This window comes from Pelodiscus sinensis, chromosome 7, assembly GCF_052426305.1.
Source record: "Pelodiscus sinensis isolate ZL-2025 chromosome 7, ASM5242630v1, whole genome shotgun sequence".
Lineage (NCBI taxonomy): Eukaryota > Metazoa > Chordata > Testudines > Trionychidae > Pelodiscus > Pelodiscus sinensis.
Window position 1 is genome coordinate 31,868,322 of NC_143058.1, and position 18,620 is coordinate 31,886,941.

The following is an 18,620-nucleotide window of genomic DNA, read 5'->3' on the forward strand; positions in this document are numbered from 1 at the left end:
GTACTGAGTGCCCCCAATTCCCATTTAAGTCACTAGGATATATAGGCATTTTATATGTCAAAGAATTGTGCCACACAGGCTATGTTTACACTGCTTCAAAATAAGTTATTTCAAAATAATAACTCCTGCTAGTGAAGAGGAATAATCTTATTTTGAAATAGTTATTTTTTGAGTTATTATTTTGAAATAAAAAGCCTATTATTTTGAAACAACAGGCTTGGTAGTGTGGACAGTTACCTTGTTATTTTGAAATGTGGACATGCCCACAGTTATTATTTGAACAACTGCTGTAGAAGTTATTTGCTCCTTTCCTACTCACAGGAGAAAGCAGCAGTTTCCTTCTATTTCTGATGTACTTTTCATACAGGTGATTCACAGGAAGGCAATGTTCCTCATGAGCTTAGAAACTGCTACAAGAAGCAGATATTTTCTGCCTGCAGGTACATGTGACCTCTGTACCCAACTCCTCCTAATTAAATTAGGTTCATTTAACTCATTTTTTCAGGGCAATTCAAAATCACATGTGACCTGAATTTTATATGAAGTAATATTCTCCAGAGAGTTCACTGAGGGCTGCTTTGGAAATAAAAGGACATCCTGAGTAAATGGGCTGGCAGGGAAAGGAAAAGAATGGAATCCCCAGCCATATCCTGCACTAATTGGAACAGTGTCACGCTAAGGACTCTATAGAAGTGTTCAGACAGGAATCTTGACTCTTCACATACCTGGTTTTGTCAGCTTGTAGATTTGTCAATTGTGGTCCCCCAGCTTATTAAGGATTGCTCCTCCCACGAGCTGTAATTTCTTCATCCAATTGAAAAATGAAAACATACTGGGATCCATTGTGTTTTGAGTCTTTTCAGCTGCAATGTGGGTGCAACATCTCACTTTTTCTTCCACTGAAAGAATAACATTAAAAAAGTAAATTGATTTTAAACCACAGTTCACAGAACAACAACTGGCCATCCTTGGCAACAGGGCTACCTGCCCACTGAAGTTAGTGAGACTTTAGCCCCTGGGTTTCAATGGAAGTTAAAATGGGACCATTCTTCTGTGGAATCTCCTGTTTTATGGTTTTCTTTTGCTTCAGAAAGTGAGTGTTAGAGCAAAGAATAAAAACCCTAACAATCTGAGCTGTTCCTGGTACGTGGGGCCAAATCCTTCTTATTCTACTAATGCAGTGGAAGTACTAAATGGAGAAAGGCTCATCAGAAGGTGGACAAACAAGAACATTATCAGGATTTTCTAATACAAGTTTGATACAATTGTTTACATATAAAAATAAATACAACATGCAAACTTCATTAGAAACTACCAATCTGGATAATTTCTCTATCTATTCCTTTAGTTACTTTGATGGCTGTCAATATCTTAGTATCTGATATGGCTCACTTAGAAGAAACCCATTGGGGAACATTTTAACTTGCCCAGACACTTACTTTTAATGGATCTAAAAGTGACCATCCTCTGACAGAATAATTTCAGGAATCAGCTAGAGAGAGAACCTGAGGAACTGACCTTCATATGTTAATTTGACACATTTGGCCAAGGGCTGAACAAAGACATCTCTTGGATGGGCTGTTCTATTCTACACCCAAATGGCATCAGAAGCTCAGTATCATACACTTACCGCCCATTCTATTAGCCTCATTTAGCATGGACACTTTAATTGACAGGTTTTTTTTCCCTCCTCCCTCTGTCCCCTCTGCTTTATATTTGACTCCCTGTGCCTCTTGCTCTATATTTGTAATCCGAAAAAGTGGGTTGTGCCCACAAAAGCGTATGATACTAGCTATATTTCTAAGGTGCTCTATAGGTCTAAGGTGCTATAGGACCCATTGTTTTTCAAGCTTCTTTTTAAGTTACAGATTAACATGGCTACCTCTCTGAGACTTAGAAGCCATAAGTATATCCTACTTCAGCAATCCAATTTTACCTTTAACTTTCATTTAAAATTTAGCAATATTGGTCATGGATTACCTGCATTTTAACTACTTTTATGTAGGTTGATGACTACTAAGTGTTTTTTGTAACTCATGGCAAAGACAGTGGAACCATGAGATAATCAATTACTACCACCCAATAAAAACCTATTTTGCCTTTCAACCTTACAGTACTCTTTATTTTACAGACATTTTCTTATAATTTAATATTTCCCAAAGATCCCACAATATTTCTACTGAAAGCAAACTTCATCTATTCCAGCTAGAGGGTATTTTTACTTTAAAAAATCTGCATAAAGATTGGAGAATAAATATGATGTTAATACAAAACCCCAAATTCCCGCTCAGGAAAAATTCAGAACTTTAATAAGAATTTTGCCTAAGCAAGGACTGCAGAATTTAGCTCACTTACCTCATAAGAATTGTGGATTACAAGAGGTATATACAGTACTATCAAAACAAAATAGTACAGTTATTTAAATCCAGAGGCATAGCATATTAATTACAGCACTAAAATAATTAGGATTATCAACGTAGGACACAAGAATCCTAAAAGCATTGGCTCAGGACATCTCTGACCTACTGATGCTTAATTTTAATAAACATTAGCTTTTCCAGAAAATTGTGAGAGTGCTAATGTTAGGCCAATATTAATAAAACTAGCCAATTAGCCCATCATAAGACGGGATTTTCAGGTCTCGCCTCCACGTTGGTCTTCTCTCCTGAGCCTCCAGTCTCTCGCTCCGTCTCTCTCCTCCTTCTACTGCCTCCTCCCTCTCTCTCAGCTCTCCTCTGCCTCCTGCCTCTCTCTCTGTCTCTCTCTTTCACTTCTCGTCCCCCTCCTGCCTCTCACTCGGGGGACTGCGGAGCCCAAATGGTCATTTGGTCTACATGCTCCCCGTGCTGTATGGGGGGTGCGAAGCCCAAATGGTCGCTTGCTCCCAGGTGGCAGCTTGGCTGAGCAGCGCAGAAGTCAGCTGAGCGCCATGGTGGGAGGCGAAGGGGGGTGGGCGGTGACGTTCACAGTCGGGGGGGGGGGTCTGGAGCCACTGTCATGCCACATGTCACTGCCCCGCTCCCCTTCGCCTCCCACTGTGGTGCTCGGCTGACTTCTGCGCCGCTCAGCTGGGCCAACACGGGGGAGCAAGCGGTGAAAGAGGCCGTTTGGGCCCCACACCCATGCAGCACGGGCCATTCAGAGGGAACAGCCAGCATTTCAGCAACAGCACTTTCCAGAGGGAACAGCCAGCATTTCAGGCAACAACGCCCCACAGAGGGAACAGCCAGCATTTCGGCATTACAGACTCACAGACACTAGGCTACTATATATATGATGAGATGACATCAGTAACTAAAGGTTACTTAACTTGACAAAATAATGGAAAAGCTGAGACAGGAGTCAATGGATAAAGAATTAAAGGATAAAAATATAAATAACATCAGTCATTGGTTTTGTCAAACAAATGTTATTTCAATCCTTCATAAAATTAAAAATTTGGTTGATAAAAAAGTAACTGCATAAATATAACATATTTAGATTTTTATAAAGTGTTTGACTTAGTATCTTTGACTTAGTACCACACAATATGATTAAAACAGCACTATCCAATATCAACAGACATTAAAGGGAGTAAGAACTGTAGATGACAGATCACCAAAAGTTGCTGTCCACTGGGAATCACCCCTAAGGGGGGGATTTATACGTCAGAGTGATGTTCCACAGGGATTGGTATGAGGCTTGATGCTATTCAGCATCATTAGCAATCTGAAAGTAAATTTAAAATCACTACATATCAAATTTGCACTTAGACTGACAGAGTGGTAAGAATGCTAAGGATAGGGCAGTTACACAGAGTGACTTTCATCACATGGGAACATGGGCCCACTGTGGACACAAAGGCTGCATCTAGACTGGCAAGATTTTGTGCAAAAGCAGGCACTTTTGCGCAAAATCTTGTCGCCTGTCTGCACTGGCCACGAGTATTTGCACAAGAACACTGACTTTGTACTGTACAAAATCAGTGGTTCTTGCGCAAATACTGTGATGCTCCCACTCAGGGATAAGCCCTCTTGCGCAAGTATTCTTGCACAAGAGGGCCAGTGTAGACAGCCAAGTTAATTTCTTGTGCAAGAAAGCCCAATGGCTAAAATGGCCATCGGAGCTTTCTTGCGCAAGAGAGAGTCTACACTGGCAAGGATGCTTTTGAGCAAAAGATGACTTTTGCGCAAAAGCATCCATGCCAGTGTAGATGCTCTCTTGCTCAAATACTTTTAATGGAAAAACTTTTCTGTTAAAAGTATTTGTGCAAAATCTTGCCAGTCTAGACACAGCCAAAATGTGTCAATACAGCCAAATGGAAAGTTCTACCTCAAGGAAGAAGGAATGCAGGCCACATCCACAGAATGGGGGACTGTTTCTGAACAACAGACTCTAGGAAGGTTATAAGGGTCATCAGTGGACAAGCAACTCAGCAGAAGGTACCAGTGCAATGCTATGGCTAATGTAATCATTGAACTCTATGAATCATCAAAAAGGGCTAATGTAATCATTGGGTATGTTACCAGAAGAGTGATGAGCAGGAGCAGGGAATCGTGTGTACAGTTATGGTGTTGATGTTCTAAAGAGTAGGTTGAAAAATTGGAGAAGGCGGAGAAAAGAACCACAAAAATTATTTGAAGGCAGGAGTAAATGCCTTAAAGTGAGATGCTTAGCTCCATCTGTTCAGCTTATGAAGACACAGCAGATTTATAAGTACTTCACAGGGGAAAAAAATGCCAGGTACTGAAGACTCTTTGATATAGCAGAGGAATATATAACCAGCACCATTGACTGGTGGCTGAAACCAGACCAATTCAAATTAGAAATGACACACAATTTTGTAACACTGTGGGTGATAAACTGCTCAAACTACTCAATGAAATAGATTACCCATCTCTTGATGTCTTCAAATCAAGGCTGGATACCTTTTTGGAAGATATACTTCAGCTAAACATAAGCTTTTGGACTCAATGCAGGGCTGACTGGATACAATTTAAAAGCCTGTGAAACATAGGAGGTCAGACTAGGGGTATATCACACTGTGGTGCTATTTCAGGATACTTCCAGTATCTCAGAATTGCTATTCCACATCTTTTAAACAAGCCCGTTATTTTGAAATGTACCGGGCTTGCTATTCTGATGTCCCTATAAATCTTGTTTCATTAGTATTAAGGGATGTTTCAGAATAGTGTTTTATTCTGAAATTTGGTGCTGTGTAGACAGTGTCAAATTACAAAATAAGCTATTTCAAAATTAACTCAAAATAAGCTGTGCAATTTGCATAGCTCAAATTGTGTAGCTTATTTTGAGCTAAAGGTGCAGTGTAGACTCACCTTAGGTGACCTAATGGCCTTGTCTGGCTTTAAACTATGAATCAATGAAAGTAATTGCTGCTTACTAGAAATTTATTTTCCACTTAAGTAACAATTTTTAAAAATAGAAGTATCATACTAATATTACTCAAGTGAATTAAGTGGATGGGATAAATTGGACTCATTCTTTTAGGCAAGTTTACCAGTAACTGCACAATTCATAACAAGTAACCAAAGCAAATTAAGTGCCTAATGAAATGCAAATCAAATATGATATTATGTGGGACAGGATTTTTTATAGGTTACCTGAAAATGTAAATGTGCATCTACTCTGACTTACAAAGGTGCTAAATGTAAGGCAGCTAACTATCTGAAATAGTAGTCTCTTGCTGTTAATTGTTCTATGGACAACAAGTGTACTAAACAAAAATGAACATTCACTGTTAGTAACCTGAATATATTGTGTCAAAATTTAAAAGAAAAAATATAGATTGCTTTAAAGAAAGAAAAAATAAGCATTGGTATCAAAAATATTGGGCTATTTAAAATGATGTATTTCTTGCTAGTAAAAAAATTCTATAGTTTATACGCAACTAGTATAATATATATGAGGACAGTTCTTACCAAATAAAGTATTAATTTTTTCCCGACAGTATTTATATTAAAAATAAAAGATGATAAACTCCCTGACTTTCCTCTCTAAAATCAAATTGTTCAGTCCAAGAAGCCACAAAGAAATGTTATCTTTAGACATAAATCTGTGGAAGAATCAGTGGATTGTAAATTTCAAATACAACTTATTGGAGAATTGTTATGATTTTGAGCTTAAATCTTCAAATGCTTTTTTTGAAACTGCTTTGCTGTGGCTGCTGCGAAGTGAGCCAAATCTGTCCAGCAGGACATAATTCCCGTGCTGCCAGATTGGCCAGTAACCCTATTAATTTCAAGAGAACAATTAATCAAATAGTCATCACTGCTGCTGTAGCAGAAGCCAAATGTTTCTGGCATTTCTGGAAACTCAGGATATGGAAACATAGATTTTAAAGCTGTCTGCCAGCAAACCCAATTTTAGAGGCTCTATTTAGGTTGCACTCTGGATCACCAGTGAAGGTAACCTTTCATTGGCCATCTCCTCCAAGGCCAGCTATCCCTAGCAATTAGGTTCTAGTACCCTGAATGCAGCAAAGATGATCCTTTGGGGTATGTCTACACTAGCCCCCTAGATGGATCTAGGGAGGCTAATGAGGGCAACCAAAATTGCAAATGAAGCGCAGGATTTAAATATCCCATGCTTAACTTGCATGTTCCCGGCTTGCCGCCATTTTAGAAATTGACTAGCCCGAAATAACTGCCCGCGTCTACACGTGGCAGTGAAACGGGATTCTGATATAAAGCCCTAACTCGAATTGGCTGGTATTCCTCCTGCAATGAGGTTTACCAGCTAATTTGAATTAGGGCTTTATTTCGGAATCCTGTTTCACTGCCACATGTAGACGCGGGCACTTACTTCGGGCTAGTCGATTTCTAAAATGGCGACCGGCCAGGAACATGCAAATCAAGCGCCGGATATTTAAATCCCATGCTTCATTTGCAATTTCGGTCACCCTCATTAGCCTCCCTAGGTTGATCTAGGGGGCTAGAGTAGACATACCCTTGCTGTCCAGCTGACTTAGCAATGCAAATTCTGGAGCCATAACCTAGTTTTGGTACACTGGGAGTTTTTAAACATTAGTTATCCCAGGGTGTGTCTAGACTACTGAGTTTTGTCGACAAAAGTAGACTTTTGTTGACAAAACTATACCAGTGTCTACACTACCGCTGAGTTCTGTCTACATAACGTCGACAGAACTCAGCAGTTTTGTCGACCCTGGTATACCTCATTTTATGAGGCATAACACCTTCTGTTGACAGAGTTCTGTCGACAGAAAGTGTTATTGCCTGTAGGGTTGTGTCTAGACTACAGGGTTCTGTCGACAAAGCAGCTTGCTTTGTCGACAGAACTCAATGTTTCTGGATGCTCTTTGTTGACAGAAGTTTTGTCGACAGATACTGTCGACAAAACTTCTGTCGACAAAACCCGGTAGTCTAGACGTACCCCCCAGTGACTGATACTGCTCCAATTAAAATCAATGGCAAGACTCCTGCAATATTTACCTTGGTCTCTCACAACCCTACAAACTTGACTCAGGCACAACTACCATTGGCTTTCATGAGAACATCTGATTTAGGTTTGCAGAATTGGATTCATTAGGGAAATTACACAAATGACTAAGAAATATTTCAACAGCTTTCTCAGATCCTAATAGCAGCAGAAGGGAAATATTTGGAAAAGATGCCACCGCATCCTTCTGTCAGTGGATCAGGGTTCCTCAAATGCACAGGTGCTTCTGCAATAATGCTGACACAACCTGGTGTTATATTGTTTGTTCACTGTACCTTCCAGGGGACTACAGAAGACAGAACATGCAAACATGTGCTCTCTCTGGGTATGTCTACACAGCAAAGTTATTACAAAATAACAGCCGTTATTTCAAAATAACTTTACTAGCATCTACACAGCCAAACTTCTATTTCAAAATTAATTTGAAATAGCGGAGTGCTTATTTTGAATTTGGTAAACCTCAATCCACAAGAAATAAAGCCAAATTTGAAATACCTATTTCAAAATAAGTGCTGTGCAGATACTTACATCAAAAAAGGGGGCCTCCAGCCTTCCCAGAGTACCCTGGTGGCCACTCCAGCCTCAACCAAGAACACTCCTCTCCCTCCCCACTCCCCGGAGCTCTTAAAGGGGTTGATTCTGGCCACAGTACCTGTGCCAGCTCCAAACCTGCCAGCCCAGAGCCAGCAGACACTGCCCCTGACCCAGTGGCCCCCAAACATGAGCCAGCAAGCCACTGGCAGCCAGCCCTCCACCACTCCCAAGGAGCAGTCAGCCAGCTCCCAGGAGCCAGGCAGGGGCCAGAGAAGGCAGGCGCCCTCCTGATCCAGGGTGGAGATCATGGACCTTATTCAGGTTTGGGAGGGGATGCCCCCAATGTCCATGATCTCCACACTAGATGGAGGAAAGCATCTGTCTATGGCAAGATAGCTGCCAGCCTGGCCACCAAAGGCCACATGCGATCCCAGGAGCAGGTTTGCATGAAAATCAAGTTGGTCCGGTGAGACCCCCAACCCTGAGCTTCCCCTCTCCCTCTTCCCCTTGCTTCCCTTCCAGCTCCCTCACCCTCTCCCACCCTCTCTTCTCCCCTCTCCTGCCTCCTTTCCCCAGTCTCACCAGAGTTTCATTCCCTTTGTTAAATAAAGAGAGTTTGTGTTCATGAAAATACATGCATTTTATTTGACATCAGGAAGGGGGGTTAGGGAGGGGTAAGTGGAAGGATGTGAGGGAGGAATGAGGCACAAGCCCCCAGTGGGGCAAACCAGGGAGGCTTTTAGTGCTCCACAGGGCAGAAGCTCTCCCTCAGGGCTTTCTGGATACTGACAGTCCCTCTATTGACCTCCTGGATGGCAGCCTGCAGAAAGTGCAGCCAGGTTTGCAGCAACACATCCATGAGAAGCACCCGAGTGCCCAGGGGCAGCTCTGGCTCCATGTTGCAGAATGCTGTGGTGTCCTGAGTGAGGGCAACCAGAGCATGCAGAGACAACATTCTTTGCTGTCCCTCATCGAGGTAGGCAAGCAAGCAGGGAAATCTGAGAACTGGCTGTCCGGGGGTGGGGAGTCCTTTAAGCACAGGCCTCAGATAACCTCAGGCAGCAGCCACACAAAGTAACTCCTGACCTGATGCCCTGCCGGACCCGGTTCCAGCCACCCTTAAATGCGATTCAGCATCCACTCAATGTGGAGGCACTATTTCAAAACAGCAAAACGCTATTTCGAAATGCATTTTGTGTATAAGATTAAGATTAATGTGACCATACATAAACTCTGCTCCCATGTTTTCCCTCAATGTGACATGTTCAGGGAACCAACATGCTCTCCCCATTAATCTTCTCCTCAATGGCATGTCACCTGGACCCAGTATAACACAGGAGCTGCCTGGGAGAGTCCAGCAGGGAGAGGGATAACTGGCTGGCTGCTGCAGAGACTGCCACTTGGCTCCTTAACTCGCTTGGAGTCAGAGCAACTCCACCAGCAACAGCAGTAACCAGGTAATCACCTCCCCCCCAGAATTTTAAGAAGGGTCTGGTCACATCACCATAATTTGGAGCACCACCAGAACAGAGGGTAAGAGCAGGTCAGCTGCCATAGATGCATTATCTGTTGTTGCAGTGGTACCCCAAATGTTCAGGTATCCTACACAGCCACATATGTTGGTGTATGCATAGGGATGGCCCTATTCAATATCCACTGCCAAAGGGCCCTCTATACTGTAACTTATAACTCACTAATGTGTACACTGCCTCTCTGAAGGCAGCAAACTTCATAATTTCTGTGTGTGTCCCATGAGAGGTTTTGGGTGCTACAGAGGGGCTATGTCTAGACTGAAGGCTTCTTTCGGAAACTTTTTCCGAAAGAGAGTGCCCAGAGAGTGAAAGCAATCTGCTAAAAGCAGAGGTGCCCTGGTGGCCATTTCACCAATAGTAATCACAGCTTACATGCGAGAGAGCATCCATTCAGTGCAGATGCTATTTTGAAAGATAGCATCTGCACTGAATGGATGCTCTCTCGCATGTAAGCTGTGATTACTATTGGTGAAATGGCCACCAGGGCACCTCTGCTTTTTCTCTTTCCTCTTCTTGCGAAAGAACTCCCTTTTCCCCGTCTTTCTTTTTTCCGAAAGAACTCTCTTGGAAAAAAGCTTCTTCTTCATAGAAAGAGGTTTACCAATGTCAGAAAAAACCCCTCGGTTCTTTCAAAATTTTCTAAAGAACGCAATTGCAATGTGGATGTAATTGATGTTTTTTGGAACCTCCCCCCATTTTTCTGAAAAAAACCTGTAGTGTAGACATACCCTCTAGAGATATCTCTGGGGAACTTGGGTTCAAGTGACTTTTACCTGTAAGGCAAGGTTAAGCCTGGAAGAGTCTTGAGGAGTGTGCTGGCAAAGCAGACAGGTTGATGTGGAAACATGCTGACACAGTCTAAGCTCCAGCAAAACTCGGTCTTGCTAAGGCAAAAGAGTAACATAGGGGTGTATGCTTCTGAGCTGCCCTGAGGGGTGTCACAACAGTTCTGCTCCAACCATAGCAATAGAGAATACTATAAGGCTACATCTACACTACAAGGTTTTTGTGCAAAAACCGGCAGAGCATCTATACCTCAAGCACGTTTTTGCACAAGTAAATTAGCAGAACAGAGGGCTTTTGCTGGTAGAGTTATTCCTCTCCCCAAGGGGAATAACTCCTTTTTGTGCTACAGCTCTTGCACAAAAAGGCAGGTGTGAATGCTCCGGAGGGGTTTTTGTGCAAGAAACCCCTATCGGCAAAAACACAGGTGCTCTGTTGGCCTTTCTGTTAATGGCCATCAGAGCTTTCTTGCGCAAAAGTGTCCATGCATCACGGATGCTCTCTTGCGCAAAAGCACATTGCTTTTGCGATGCACTTTGAGGTGTGGACGCACTTTTGCGCATGAAGTTTTTGCAGAAGATCTCTTCCACAAAAGGCTTCTTATACAAAAACCCTGCAGTGTAGACAAAGCCTTAGTGTCTAAAGAAAAAGGAGAAATTTGAGCTGCAGAAATGTACAAGCCTCCCTTCCACATGTAAAGGATAGAGCTATACATTGAGGCCTAGTCTACATTACTATGGGCCATTGATCTAAGTTATTCAACTTTAGCTATGTGAATAATGGAGCTGAAGTTGTTGTACTCAGACAGATGTACTTACTGCTGTCATTCAACAGCTGATGCTCTCCTGTTGAGTCCACCTACACTTCTCATTCTTTTGGAGTATCAAAATCAACATAAGAGCAATCAGTGGTTGATTTATCACCTCTGTACTGGATGTGATAAAATGACCCCCACCCCAACTGGACTGCTTGTTGCTCATCTATCTGGCAGGTAGTGAAGTCATGCCCTGAGAATCATACATGATGGTATTTGGGTGCAAATTTCCTTCCACAAGCCCAGTCTGATTGAATGTATTTTATGTATATAGTTTTCTTGTAGAACTTTACATGAATTTATACAACGAGTATGCCATATCTTGTGTATGAGAGGTCCCCACTGACTTGTATGGGATTACCTGTGTCAGATATACATAGTAAGATTTGAAGATATATAGTCTATAGAGACATTTAGAGTTATTTATTTCCATTTCTCATCAAATGTTTGAAAATAGTAAACAGAAACAAATAAAATATGAATTTCAAGTCAGTGATCCATTTTCTCTATTTTCTTTCAATCCAATTTGGTGTGAGTTATAAGCTTCAATGTTGACAGCATCTGACTTTCAGTTCCAAGCTTTATTAAATCATGGTAGATATTATTTACTTCTGTCTCCATCAGTTCACATCTAGGAGGTTAACATCAGCCACAGTTGTAATCTTACTTTTCTTATAAGTCTTTTTCATCTTGGCTATCGAACCTATACAGTCCCATGCTACTGGCTGTCCCTATGCTGTTTAACAGCCCCAAATAATGCTAAACATTTCAGAGATATATAACTCCCAAAAGCTATGACCAATGACACTGAGGCTCCCAACTATGTTAGGTGCTTTTGAAAATTTTATCCATAATGCATTTAAACATAAGAGCTAGAATACAGGCAGTCCCCGGGTTACATACAAGATAGGGACTATAGGTTTGTTCTTAAGTTGAATTTGTATGTAAGTCGGAACTGGCTCCAGATTCAGCTGCTGCCACTGAAACTGACCAGGGGCTGACTAAAGGAAGCCGGAGGCAGAGTTGCTCTGCCCCCAGCTTCCTGGAATCAGCCTGATCAGTTTCAACAGCTGCTGAATCTGGAGCCTGGGACAGAACAGCTGGGGCGCTGCCCGGTAGGTTCCCACAGTACCAACCCAGCAGCACCCCAGCTGTTCTACCCAAGGCGTCCCGCAACAAAAGCCTGGTCTGCTGCGGGGGGGGGGGGGGGCACACTAGCTGCGCCCCTCCCCCCCCGTCAGACCAGGGAGACCCGAGCAAAGCCGCACAGGCGGAGGGACCCCGACGCCCGTGTGGCTTTGCTCCTGTCTCCCTGGTCTGATGGGGGGGGGGTCCAGGCGGCGGCTTTGCTCGGGTGTCCCTGGTCTGCTGGGGGGGTCCAGAGGCTTTGCTGTACCCCCCTAGCAGACCAGGGAGACCGGGAGAAGCTTTTCTCGCCCCGGAGGACACAGGTGGCGACCCGCGACCCGTGAGCTCTGGGGCGAGAAAAGCCCCGTTCGTAAGTGTGGATCCGACGTAAGTCAGATCAGCGTAGGTCGGGGACTGCCTGTATACATTTTCAGTTTCTTCAATTTTTATATTTGACTTTTTGGAAAGTGTTCTGAGTTTCCTTTCTTAATCATTAAGAAGCCCAATCTTTATTCCAGTTGCTATGTGAAATCTGTCATCATATAGCAATGACATCAGTGTCTGACTGTCTCCAACACGGGTTTGCCAGTCTCATGACTAGAACTCTCTGCACATATTAACATTCCAAAATTATCTGACAATTCAATCTGAGCATGGCTTTATATATCATTATAAACATCTTGATTTTATTATGGGATGAGTTTGTGCTGCTCTTCTTCACATTGCCAGTACTCGTATCACATGGACACACATCATCCTATTCACAATTTCCTCATGCCCCTTTGCACTACCTGTCAGCAGAAAAGGGACATCTGCTGGACAGAAACATGTCCTTGGGAATGCTATCAGAGTCAGGGCATTCTTCAGCCAGAACACATAAGCCTCTCTGTCTCTCTCTCCTAGTTTGCAGCAAAGGAGGAGCATCAAGCAGAGGAAGGAACAAGCCATATGTCCTGCTCTCCTGCTGTTCTCAATTGCTGCATGGCCCAGGGTGCACTTGTAAGAAGACCATAGATTAAAGAAGATCTGAGGCTCTCTGTAACTTACACCAGAGGCCTAACAACTGCCCAGACTGCACAAGAATAGAAAAAGCACTAGCTCCCTCCCTACATTCAATTCACTCTCACACTAAACACAAGGATGGAATCTGAGCTATTATTTTTATTTAAACTCTTAGAAATATTTCTAAATTGTTACTTTTGAAGGTAACACTGAGTCTGAATGTACATTATTCCTTTACTCTTGTCACCATGGCACCAGCTATATACTCGTATTAATAATGGCACTACCATGAATCCTTAGAGACTGATACTCAGATGTGCTGATGAATACCATCAGCTGCTCCCAGGGGTGGTCTCACAATACGTCTCAAGATCCAAGCTATGATGTAAACACATAAAAAAAAAAACAAGCTGTTCTCAGTGTTCACTTGTTTTTGCTTTAATGCTGACGAAACAGAAGACCAATGTGACACTGATCTATAAGTAAAGCAATTGCTTTTTTTCCATTCTTCTTTCACCCAACATTCTTTTGACACAATTGAGAAGCAGTTTGCAAGAATTATACAGTCCACTGCTGATCTAAAGGACAAAGCACTTTAAAAAGGAATTCATTTTAGCAATAGCTGGGGCTTCTTTATGCATGAGTAACAACAGCCACTCAAATAATTTGATTACACTTTGTTTTACTTTGGCTAATCTCTCTTTGAGGAGATTAAAGGTATATCTACACTGCAGCTGGGAATGTGCCTCACAGCCCAGGTAAACAGATTTCTGCTAGCTCTGCTAGAGCTATGATGGCCAGGCATCCAGTTGTCAGCTGGAATACCCAGTTGAACAGGATCCTGGTGGCTCCATTCAGCACCACTGAGCAAGTCATTAAAAGTCTGGCTGGCATTGCAGCTGGGGCCCCTAACTGCCCTGGTTCCATGCAACTCCCAGGATTGGCTCTGGAGATTCCAATGGCCATGAACCTCAACCAATGAGAGTTGTGGGTGCAGTGCCTCTTGGTGTGAGGACAGTGTGCAGCACATCCCTAGTCCCCTATCTAGGAGCCATAGGCACTTGCCAGCCAATTCCTAGGAGCTACCTTAGGTAAGTATCGCCCAGATCCCACACCCTGTCCTGTGTCCTCCATCCAAATCCCAAGCTCCTTCCTGCACCCCAAACCCTTCGGCCTCTGCCTGGAACCCCTCCCACACCCCAAACTCCTCATTCTCAACCCCACTCCAGAGTCCTCCCCCTAAATGTCAATACCCTGCCCCCGAGACGTCTCCTGCACCCAAACATCCTCCCAGAATCCATACCCCCTCCTGTACGCCACACTTCTTGGCCCCAGCCCAGACCCCCTTCTTGCACCACAAACATTTAATCCCCATTCCTACGCCAGACCCCACCCATTTTCCCTCACCCCAAACCCCTACTCCAACGCAGAGCCCCTCCCACACCCAAACCTCTCAACCTCAGCCAGAGCCCACACCCAAGCCAAAGAAGGTGAGGGAGGGGTTAGGAAGAGTTGTGGCGGGGGAGGACAAAGGTGTCCAGTTTTGTGCCATTAGAAAACTGAAAATGGCAGATGAAAGAACTGTGCTACAAATAGCCTTTCCCCTCAAGAGCTCGACAATGCACGCTTTCCACATGCACAACTTCCACTGAAGTTGAAGTGAGTCCTGTAGGTAATGGCCCTACGTCATCAACCAATTTCTGTGCAAATCCTGTTCAGACATTTAGGCTGTGTCTACATTGGCACCCTTTTCCGGAAAAGGGATGCTAATGAGACAAGTGGGAATTGCAAATGCCACGGGGGATTTAACTATCCCCTGCGGCATTTGCATGAACATGGCTGCCGCCTTTTTCCTGCTCAGGGCTTTGCCGGAGAAAAGCGCCAGTCTAGACGGGATCTTTCGGAAAATAAAGCCTTTTCTGGAAGATCCCTTATTCCTGAATTTAAGACTTGTCTCATTAGCATCCCTTTTCCGGAAAAGGGTGCCAATGTAGACACAGCCCTCATGTACCAGACTGAGAAAAAAGCAGCTCCTCTGCACAGGTTATGGCAAGGGAAAGACTCACTCTATCTAATTGCCTGAGAGACTATTGAAGTAGGGATGAACTTTATGTGCCTTCTTTTTATGTCTTCTATTGATATACAAGAGGAACACTTCACCCAGCTGCAGACCATGCTGGTGAGCGGAACAGCAGAATAGGGAGAGGGGAAGAGCTTTTAGACTTGGCTGTTTAGTGATGAATCTGTCTCCTATTCCTCTGGGTTCGTTTCCTGATTTTATAGAAAGACATTGGCCATATGGGCTCCATACCACTGTCTGAATTTGCTTTGAGACAAAGATCCTTAAACATCTTCACTGACTCATTTTAGTCAACCAAAATGAGAGCTTAACATTTCATGGAGACATCAAGAAACATACTGGACATTAAGGGGCAGTACAGCACATATTGGTATAAGCTGCAGATTTGGCCAGAGAAAACAGAAAGAGTTCTATTTTAATGATGACTCCAAGAAACAAGATTTTCATCTCAGAGTAAGGAGCGGACTCAGATTTCACAGAGTTCCAAGGAGTCCTCTGAAGTTCTGTGGTCCACAGAAACACAACTAATTTTGCTTAGATTGGGCATGAAGAATGGCACTCGATGCAGTGCAGAGACACCTGCGTGTCATATTATGTAGTCTTTGTGCCTCACCCTAAATCCTATAATGAGTGATGTGGTGGAGCTTAAATGATGTCCAGAGCATGCCTTATTCGTTAGTTTGATATTTTATGCTCAAAATTCTCAGCAAGAATTTTCCTTACAGGTCTCTGGGTGACTATGTGCAAGGAATATCAATGAATGGTGAATATTATGTTGTAACATCAGAATATTACAATGAAACGTTATAATTGAAATTACAGCGACAGTGTTATGATTAGCTGGGTGAAACTGTTACAGGTTGATTTAAAACCCCATTGGCTGCGTCTAGACTGGCAAGTTTTTCTGCAAAAGCAGCTGCTTTTGCGGAAAAACTTGCCAGCTGTCTACACTGGCCGCTTGAATTTCCACAAGAACACTGACTTCCTACTGTCTGAAATCAGTGCTTCTTGCGGAAATGCTATGCTGCTCCCGTTCGGGCAAAAGTCCTTTTGTGCAAAAGCTTTTGTGCAAAAGGGCCAATGTAAACAGCTCAGATTTGTTTTGCACAAAAAAGTTCCAATTGTGAAAATGACAATCGGGGCTTTTTTGTGCAAAAGCGCATTTAGATTGGCATGGACGCTTTTCCGCAAAAAGTGCTTTTGTGGAAAAGCGTCGGTGCCAATCTAGACGCTCTTTTCCGCAAATGCTTTTAACGGAAAACTTTTCCGTTAAAAGCATTGCGGAAAATCATGCCAGTCTAGATGTAGCCACTGAGTTTGATAGGTGTAAAGTTACCCTTCAAACAACAACATCAGAATAAGTCTCAACCAAGACAAAAAGTGAGTATAAACCCATGCAGGAGCTTTTGACTGCATACAGTTTTGGGTAAGTGTGTACTAGAATGGAAAAGAGAATACACAGAAACTGAGAACAAATAAGAATGCAGAGAGAGAGGCAAAGGTAAAAATACCAAGAAGCCAAGCAGTAGCTAATGAGCACGATGTAACCCCTCAAAATGGTAGAAAGTGAGCTTTTGGGTCCATTGGCTAAATAGGCTTGGAGCTGTCAGTCAATTGTTCTTTTTGTACTTTGTTCCTTCTACATTCAAAGAAACAGGACTTTGTACATTTCTTGTAAATAAACAAACCTACATCAGAAAAATACCTGACTTTGACCGATTACTATTCCTAGCTGGAACATCCATGACCAAGAAATTTGACTAGCTGTTCAGATAAAAAAGAGGCAACAATATAATCTATAAAATACATATCTGATATAATAATGTACTTATGTATATTCATAGATATTGTTTGCATGTGTTTTGCTTGCATACATATATGCACGTACAATATCTCTCTTATGTACCCTTTCCCTAACTCCCTTTTTCTTACTCTGAAATAAAATACGTTTTGTAATTAAAAAACAGAATAAGATGAATTATTCATACCCTGCAGGAAACAAATTCAGAGAACTATAATTTCAAACAAAGTGTATGATTTCCATTCAATGTTTGCCTTAAAATTCCCCCAGAATAAGTTGCAGTCTTTAAACTTACAGAATATATTATTGTAATTACACTGACTCCATGAGCCTTTTCCTACAGGCATTATCATCATTTTTGGTTTATGTGATTTTAAATATTCTATTTTTATAAAGATCATTTTTGTACACAATAAAAATCTTAGCTCTTTTGAAACAGAAACACAAAGAATTCAATGTATATATAATTTGCATATTTTTTTAAAAAGTTATGGAAATAGGAATCTAGAAAAAACTAAGCTAGCTTATAGGATGAATAATTTCCTGAAAATGCTTTTAACCTTTCTTTTTGGGTCCTGTTCTTTTTCTTGTACCTGTTTAAATAGCTAACATTATTGCACAAATAGCCACAATAAAGGTGATATACACAAACATAACGTGTTGGATTGACACACAGTATGAAGCTGTCCTCTTAGCAGAATCAATTAACTGAACAGCTTATCAAAAATGACAGCCCCATTAGGCTTCCAGTTACCACAGAAAAGAATTCATAACAGTAAACCAGGAACCACAGGAAATTACCATTCACTCATTATATTTAGTGACATCTGATTTTTTAGAAATTTTACACAGTCTGAAGAGATACTGAAACAAACATCATTCTAAAATGGTTTAATAAAAACACATGTTCTGCACTAACACAGAAACAATGGAACTAAAAGTATTTTAAAACCATATTAACAAAACAGGATCAAAAGGCAAAATTCTGATCTCAGTGATGTAAATTTGAAGTAACCCCATTAATTTCAGTGTGCATATATATTGTTTGTATTAGCAATTCTAGAGAAAGCCTGCCTTCAGAAAATTATTTTAAATGCATTGTGACAGACTCAAACTAGCAGCCTGCCGCACTCTAATGGAGTGCAGGTATACAGTGCACTGGATAAATGGCTCTCTTCCCCTAGTAAACTCCTTGGCTGTGTCTACATTGGCACCCTTTTCCGGAAAAGGGATGCTAATGAGACAAGTCAGAATTGCAAATGCCGCAGGGGATTTAAATATCCCCCACGGCATTTGCATGAACATGGCTGCTGCTTTTTTCCGGCTCGGGGCTTTGCCGGAGAAAAGCACCAGTCTAGACAGGATCTTTCGGAAAATAAAGCCTTTTCCAGAAGATCCCTTATTCCTGATTTTAAGAGGAATAAGGGATCTTCCGGAAAAGGCTTTATTTTCCGAAAGATCCCGTCTAGACTGGCGCTTTTCTCCGGCAAA

At 42.3% G+C, this 18,620-nt stretch overlaps 1 long non-coding RNA gene across 1 annotated transcript in view; it reads right to left on the minus strand.

Annotated features, from left to right (window-relative positions):
• Nucleotides 1-730: 730 nt before the first annotated feature.
• The window catches only part of LOC102453339 (uncharacterized), a 91,598-nt gene continuing 73,708 nt past the window's right edge, over nucleotides 731-18,620 (minus strand). The window contains exon 4 of the long non-coding RNA XR_016350127.1: nucleotides 731-899. This is a non-coding gene — a long non-coding RNA (uncharacterized LOC102453339). The remainder of the gene's footprint in view (nucleotides 900-18,620) is intronic.